The sequence below is a fragment of the Crinia signifera genome, chromosome 9 (genome assembly GCF_055691185.1).
Source record: "Crinia signifera chromosome 9, ASM5569118v1, whole genome shotgun sequence".
Classification (NCBI taxonomy): Eukaryota; Metazoa; Chordata; class Amphibia; order Anura; family Myobatrachidae; genus Crinia; species Crinia signifera.
This window is the reverse complement of record NC_139225.1, coordinates 40,363,418-40,372,198: the sequence shown is the minus strand read 5'-3', so window position 1 is coordinate 40,372,198 and position 8,781 is coordinate 40,363,418.

The following is an 8,781-nucleotide window of genomic DNA, read 5'->3' as shown; positions in this document are numbered from 1 at the left end:
CTATCTAACGTGTGAGAAGCTACAACATTGAAATCTCCCCCGAGAATCAGGGAATGGATCTGTAATGAATCTAGTTTGGCGACCAGGGATGTATAGAACTCACTTGGGTTTGAATTAGGAGCATATATGTTACAGATCGAATATGGGATGTCATGTATAAGGACATTTACAATCACATACCTCCCCCTTTTATCGACTTCAGTCGACGTCACCTTATAGTCAATAGCACTTCTTATGAGGATCGCCACCCCCCCGTGATTTAGAGTTGAAGGAGGCCAAAGCCATCACTGACCATTTCAACATGTTGAGCTTCAAGGTTTCACGGGGGATGAGGTGAGTCTCCTGAAGGAGCGCTATGTCCAGAGACATCTTATTCAAATATGTGAGTACCTTCCTGCGTTTGGCAGGGGTGTTAAATCCGCCCACATTCAACGAGCCTATCTTGAGCCTCATCATTTCAAACTGTAGCTATACATTCAAAGCAGGGTCCTATACCTGGGAGTAGACACAAAAGGGAAAAGTGAACATACTGGGGAAAAACAACATATACAAATAAACAAAAACATAACACATAAATCAGTACTTCCTCCTGCTGTGCAGAAGCATGCATGGAGAGAAGAACTAAAACTACTTCTATCAGAACTTCCTCATACACCATCCTCCTATCTAGCGGACTCCCCTAGTTAAATCCCCCCCCTCCCCCCCTCCCCGCTCCCCTTCCACCCAAATCTTAACAAACATAAGAATACTTATAGTTCAGCAAGGTCCATGGGTTTAGAGGTTGCATGACAAAATATCTGTCCCACCCCTAGAGAACTTCCGGAATCAAGAGTCCTAATTCTGGTAACCCAATACCTAATACCTATGATGAACATACTCTAGGCTATGGCCCAAACCCTAGTGTTTTACCCCCCCTTTTTTTTTTAAACTTTTAAACTTTTATAATTAGCCCCGCCAACCTTGGTTGCAGGGACCTCTCAACTTGTATCTATACCCAGGCTCAGTCCAGGAATATGATGGGGGCATTACTATATCTTGGAATCATTCCACATTTAGTCACGATGTCTTCTGGATGCTGACCAAATTGCCTCTTTATGTAAATAGTTCAGGCATCGGAATATCACTACTCTGGGCCTGTTACCCTTGGTGGTGCGGGTTGGGCCTAACCGATGGGCCCTCTCAACCACCATGTCCTTACATTGATCTGCAATCTGGAGCATTTCGGGCAGAGAAATTTGGAGGAATTTGTATAGGTCAGTGCCTCTAATGTCCTCATCCAGGCCCACAACCCTTAAGTTGTTTCTCCTGGATCTGTTTTCCAGATCATCTATCTTGTTTTGCAAGTCATAGCAGGTCTGTTGAAGGCTGGAAGAGGAATTTTTAAGTGTGGCCACATCATGGAAGAGCTCTCCCACTCTATTATCAGTGGCATGTTGTTTGGTGGCCACCTGTTTCAGTTGTGCTGTTACATCCTTTATGGCTGTGTTAAATTTGGCCGCTTGTGCTTCCATAAGGGGTCCCATGGTTTCCTGTATGGCCTTCACTACTTCAGAGTACGTGACCGGCTGTCCTTCAGGGGTTTCAGATGGTTGGGAAAACAGAACCTGGGACGCTGTGTCACTTTGTTTAGGATGTGATGCGGCCATCTTGAATCTGGACTGTGACTGATCTTGTGGTAGATTTTGATCTCTGCTCCCCTTGTTTGTGTTTCTGTGATCCCCTCGGCATCTGTGGGGAGAGGAACCTGTCCATCCACTGCCCAGGGTTCAGCAGGAAACAAATATGCCCAGTATTGGCTGTTCTCTAAGGGGCGGTGGGGTGACTAATTTTGCTTGTAGATGTGGGATTACTGAGGTGCCCCGCTGTGTCCTATCTGCCAGCTTTGTATATTTCTGTCTCAGCAGGGTCAGAGGCTGTCTGCTTCCCCCGCTGCTGGTTAGGGTTATCGCTTTCACCCCTTCACCTGTGCCCCTTTCTGTGCAGATCCCCTGGCAAGGGTAGAGGGAGCAAGGAGGCTCCAATGCAGTATTAAGACTATGTGTAGCACAGGGGGGGCGGCAGGTCAGGCAGCGCTGTGGTATTGAGCCAAGATGGCGGCCGCGCCCGATGGTGTGCGGAGTCAGCCGGCGGTGTGCAGTGTGGCGGGGCACAACTCACCGGTATTGCGGAGGTGGAGGAAGGTGCCGGCGGTCGCTCAGCATCGGCACCGCTCTGCTCTCTCCTCCGTCAGGCGCCGATGCCGCGTACCGTCAGTCCGGCGCGGCTTGCGGTGACGTGCAGGCCTCACTCCCTCGTGGCTCTGTGCTGCGTGGTCGCGGGCATGCCGATCAGCGCTCTCTCAGTCCTGGGCACAGCGGGGCATGTCCTTAGCGTTGGGGCTTCACCCTGACGCTTCCAGGGTCATTTAGGGGAGCTTGGGAGGCGGCAAACGCTGAGGGCACAGCGGAGGTCCCACCAGCTGCGGCCGCTCACATCAGGACCGCTGACTGCTTTATTTTTACACTGCAATATAGATCTCACTTTGAAGTAAAACCCCACCCAAATCTAATTCTCTCTGCACAAGTAACACCTGCCCCGCCTGCAGTGCACATGGTTTTGCCCATCTAAGAAGGATTTTGTCAGAAAAAATGAACCAAAATAAGGCCCAAAGTGAGAAGTGGACCAGATATAAAGGCATCACTATATGTTTAACTTTAGTTATAAGGAAGAAGAAAGAAAAAAACACAGGGGGGCTAACTGAAGAATTTAACATGAGAACAGCAGAGAATAGGGGAAATTTATTGGAAGGCAATTACCAACAGAAAATCTAAAGGGTATTGGCAAAAAAAATAAAAACATTTGCGTAGGCAGGTAAGAGAAGAGAGGCATAATGGGAGAAGTAGAGAGGAAAGAGAATAAGGACAAGAGAAAAAAGAAAGAAGGGGAGGGGGAAGGAGGGGCAGGTGAGGTGAAGTCCCACCCGACTGGTCTATCTAAAAATATATCAAAAATAAAGATGGTGGGTCAAGGTCTCAATTCCTATAAGAAAGCTGGGGGTACATTGAAATGACTGGTCCAGGGTTCCCAGATCTTAATAAATTTTTTTGGAAGAGCATTTCAATATGCTGGTGATGTACTCCATTGAATGTACATACCAGATCTTAGCGATAATCTCAGCTAGAGAAGGAATTGTTGAAGATTTCCGATGACTCGCTATACAGGTCCTGGCCGCCAAAACCATGTGATTAAACAATTTGTTTTGGGCCCGAGTTGCTTCCGGGACATCCATTGAAAGGAGAAAAAAAACAGCTTTTAAGGGGATGTTCAGAGATAAAATAGAGTTAGCTAGAGCTGCCAATTCTTGCAATAGGGGAACCAAAACTGGGCAATCCCACCAGATATGCAAAAAAGTGCCATCCGAGTTTTTGCATCTCCAGCATAGGGGTGAAATCTCTGAGTTCATTTTGTTAAGCCGAGTTGGGACATAGTACCATCTGTAAAGAAATTTGTATGCATTCTCTTTCAGCCTCACATAAATTGAGCTGGAGGAAAGGCTAGAATAAATGTCCGCCCATGCTTCATCCTCCAGCGTCTCACCCAGGTCAGATTCCCATGCCTTCTCAAATGAATCCCTAATATTAGAGGTTTGGGGTAAAAGGGAGAGGTATAAAGTCAAAATAAGCCCTCTGGTAGAGGCCCTATGAAAAACAAGGTATTCTAAAGAGGTGAGAGGTCTGGCAACAAGTTGGGTGTTAACTGAGGAATGAAAGTGGCGCAGTTGGAGATATTGAAAAAAACTTTTGTGGGGAATGGGATGTTTTGTTTGAATGTCTGCAAATGTGGGGAAGGTAGCAGTTTGAGAGAGATCATTGAGAAAATGAATCCCGTTTATCCACCAGACTCTAAAAGACCCTGGGGAGCAACCCGGGCGAAAATTGGGATTATCAAATAAAGGGATGAGGGGGCTGGCGGAGGGTGCGATCTTGAATAATCTGTTAGCAGTGTCCCAGATGTCCAGAGAGTGGGAAATTATCGGATGGGTTAATTTGGGACGGATAGTTCTAGGTACCCATAAGAGGGAGGAGATGGAGTGAAGTTTGAGAGCTTGAGATTCGATTCCAACCCAAACCCTCTCAGAACTAGGCCTATTCCAAAGGACACACTGGGCCAGTCCTGCCGCCAAATAGTATGACTTGAAGTTCAGGACCCCCAGACCACCGCCGGAAGAGCGTCTCTGCATGACTGCACGGCTCACTCTAGTTTTTTTTTTTTGACCAAATAAAGTCCCTAATATTCTGTTGTAAAAGTTTAAAGATACAGACGGGAACGCAAACTGGCAGAGTTTGGAAATAATAAAGTAATCTTGGTAGAAAGTTCATCTTAATAGCATTAACCCTACCGATCCAAGAGATGTGATACGCACCCCAATCGGCTAGATCTTTTTGTAAGGGAGCAATTATCCATACGTATTCTTATTTAATACATACAATGTGGCAGTATCGCACAGATCAGTCAGATCCATGCAATGATGTCTTGTGTACAAAAAAATAATAAAAAATTAACAAATAAATATATATATTTTATTAACTGCCACTGGGCTCCCCCCATGTCTATAACCAGCCCCGGGCATATTGAACTGGTCCTGGTTTTAGAAATTCAGGGGGATAAAAAAAAAAAAACAGGGTTCCCCAGGATTTCTAAAACCAGCACCAGGCTCATGGGCCGATCCTAGTTCCCAAAATACGGGGGACAAAATCAATAGGGCTTCCCCGTATTTTGACAACCAGCACTGGGCCATACAGCCAGCAGAGTAATGCCACAGCCAAGGGATAATTTTTATACAAGTTCCCTGGGCCAAAACATTAACCCTGACTGGTCAGCCCGGGGGAGAGGTGACCCCCCCCCCAATAAAGGGAGAACCACAAGTCCCAGGATACGGTGCTTTAAAGGGCCCACTGGTACTTGTAGTTCTACTGAAGGAATGTTTTTTTGTTTGCTCAAGAGAGGGCAAACACAAGAAAGAAAGAAGGCTTTGTGGGCGCACTCTTATTTATGTATATTTGTAATTAATTTAAAACATAACTTTTATTTCGATCAGTTAGTATAAGATGACAGTAGGATAGTTTAGAGAATTAGTGGAGATAAGTGTGATAGAAATGTATAAAGTTAGGTACCACTTAATAATGGCAAAAAAGGGGTTTTTGCATGAAAATGTTGTGTGATGGTCCTATTAACTTTTCACACTTTTTTCTCCATTCGGCGCATCACGTCCTTATCGACATTGATATATGGACAATGCGACTTTGGGCGAAAATGAATGGTTTGGGTCCCTATTCGGTTTAATAACCCGTAGGGATATGTGTTGCCCCAGCAACCGTTGTGATGGTATTCTTACAGCTTATATTGCTTAAGCAGTAGGCGTCTACCAGTACAATTTAATTAGGGATACCTCTATTGATACCACACCAGGGGTTCTTCTGGGGTCACCCACAGGAATACTAGTCTGGCCCGTCACTGCTTAGCTTCCAAGTTCGGGAAGTTTTTGGGCAGTTCCAGTGAGGTATGGTGGTATTCTCTTTGAGGATTAATTCCCAAGATCACAATTGTCTGGTTTAACTGCATCAAAGCATTAATAGCTGACTCAATACCTGATTGTTATTGGCCACGTTTTGATTTACCAACTGAATATTAGTAATCAATATTTTTTTGAACGTCCGCATCAGGTGGTAAAGGGGGGGGGGGGGTGGCGGGATAGGGAGAGGAATTGGAAAAGAGGAAGAGTGACAGATTTGATAGACAGCAAAAAAAGGGGGGGCACAGTGGAAATGACAGGGAGAGAGTGAAAAGAGAGAGAGAGAGTGTGCAGAGTTGTAAATAGTCTGATGCTGATAGGGTTAAATACCTATATGCTGAATGAGGTAGTACAAGTTTTGAGTGGGTTTAGACCAGTAAATATAATGTATCCACAGAGTTGCCGTCTGTTAATTATTGCTCTGTTTCTATGTAAGTTGTTACAGAGAGCTTTATATTTGAGTGCTTATCTCAGTCCCAGTATTGGATTTTAGATACAGTTTTGCTGGCAAAGTAACATTGTAACCATAGGTGATTATGATGCAAGCAGGTAGTTCAGTCTCAAGTGAGGAATGCTATTTGGCTGCAAGAACATACACAGGTAGATGGAATACAGATAATAACTTGTTGCAAAGCTGGGTTGTAGTTTAGAAGAAACGGAGAGAAGTGTCACTCCACTGCAGGACGCAGGCAGGAGGACACTGGTACCTGGGACGCCGCCTCCGGGCGTCAGGGCTTCAGGTCCGGGTAGGGTCACTGTGGGGGAGTCCCTGGTGCTGGTAACGCCGCTGCTGGGTTGCTGGGGTGTCCGCTAGACACGTGTTTCGCCGGGATCGGCTTCTTCAGTATGCGCCAGATGGCAGAGTTGCAAGATGGGGGGGGGGGGGGGCCAGTAGGCGGACCCGATTCCGGGAGGGAAGGCAAGCCTGGCCTGATGCTGGTTTTAGAAATCCTGGGAATGAGCCCGGGGCTGGTTATAGCCATAGGGGGTGGGGAAGGGAATATCACTGTTTGTAAATTAGTCAATGTGGGGTTTCCACCCGTATATCAGATTCATGGGTATGAATAGATGCATTCGTACCCATTCGATCTTAGCAAATTAACACCCTATGGGTGACATTCTATGGGATGAGAGTTTTTGGCACGTCAGTTTTTCGCCCATTATCGCACTTTTTTTACATCGCATTTTTGCCTTGGATTCGTATATTTAATGAGGTGCGTGTTCCGGCAAGAAAAGTGCGATTGAGTGCGATAATGGGCAAATTTTCGGCATGAAAATGTGCGATTTTTAGGCATGAAAATGTGCGAATTTGAGCTTATGTGCGATTTTGGGTTTGTATAAAAAAAAATATATATATAAAAAAAAAAATTGCGTGGGGTCCCCCCTCTTGAGCATAACCAGCCCCGGGCTCATTGAGCCGGACCTGGTTCCAAAAATATGGGGGACAAAAAGCGTAGGGGCCCCCCGTATTTCTGAAACCATCCCCGGACTCTTGGACCGGTCCTGGTTCCAAAAATACGGGGGACAAAAAATCTGGGGGTCCCCCGTATTTTGAAACCAGCACCGGGCTCCAACAGCCCGCAGTGTCATGCCACAGCCGGGGGACACTTTTTACATAAGGTCCCCCGGCCGTACCATGAGCACCGTGGCTGGTCAGCCTTGGACGGGGTACCTGGAGGAGTGGGAACCCCTCCAATAAAGGGGCCCCCTCCCCCAGGCTTCACCCGTCCAGGGTTGAAGCCCGGGGCTGTCACCGGCGTCCCTGGCCAGTGGACGCCGGCCTGATGGGGTTAAATCTTTCAATCCTAACATTGCTTTATACAGGAGGACTACAAGTACCAGCAGACCTCCCCCCGCAGGCTGGGACTTGGAGAACCACAAGTCCCAGCATGCGGGACATTAATGGGCCCGCTGGGACTTGTAGTCCACCTGTAAAAAGAATGTTAAAAGAAAACACACACACAGAAAAGTAAAACTTTATTACATACACACATCTCACTTTTACACACGAGGCTGAAGTTGGCTTCTTATTCGGCCAGCTTCTTATTCGAGCTCCAGCTTCTTATTCGAGCTCCAGCTTCTTATTCAGAACAATCACTTTTACAAGGGTTAATGAATCATGGACCATAAATTTCACTGCAGAAATCAACACAGGGGGGTTGCCTACATATGACCCACTTGCAATTTCTTTTGACCAACAATGATTTGGGCAGAAAATGGGCACAAAAATGGGCATGGGTCCCAGATATCATTTTGAATAAGTAGCTGGTGTCCTGCAAGGGTTAAACAGCCTTAGTCAAGAAATATTACACTGGAAACCAGCACAGGGGGGTCACTTACATATGACCCACTTGCCATTTCTTTTGACCAACAAGGATTTGGGCAGAAATAGGGCACTAAAGTGGGCATGGGTCCCAGAATCATCATTTTTAATAAGTAGCTGGTGTTCTGCAAGGGTTAAATAGCGTTGGTCAACAAATATTACACTGGAAACCCGCACAGGGGGGTCACTTACATATGACCCACTTGCCATTTCTTTTGACCAACAAGGATTTGGGCAGAAATAGGGCAGTAAAGTGGGCATAGGTCCCAGATTTCATCATTTTGAATAAGTAGCTGGTGTCCTGCAAGGGTTAAACAGCGTTGGTCAAAATATATTACACTGGAAACCCGCACAGGGGGGTCACTTACATATGACCCACTTGCCATTTCTTTTGACCAACAAGGATTTGGGCAGTAATAGGGCAGTAAAGTGGGCATGGGTCCCAGATGTCATCATTTTGAATAAGTAGCTGGTGTCCTGCAAGGGTTAAACAGCGTTGGTCAAAAAATGTTACACTTGGAATCCACACAGGGGGGTCAGATACATATGACCCACTTGCCATTTCTTTTGAGCAACAAGGATTTGGGCAGAAATAGGGCAGTAAAGTGGGCATGGGTCACAGAATCATCATTTTGAATAAGTAGCTGGTGTTCTGCAAGGGTTAAACAGTGTTGGTCAAAAAATATTACACTGGAAACCCGCACAGGGGGGTCACTTACATATGACCCACTTGCCATTTCTTTTGACCAACAAGGATTTGGGCAGAAATAGGGCACTAAAGTGGGCATGGGTCCCAGAATCATCATTTTGAATAAGTAGCTGGTGTCCTGCAAGGGTTAAACAGCGTTGGTCAAAAAATGTTACACTTGGAATCCACACAGGGGGGTAAGATACATATGACCCACTT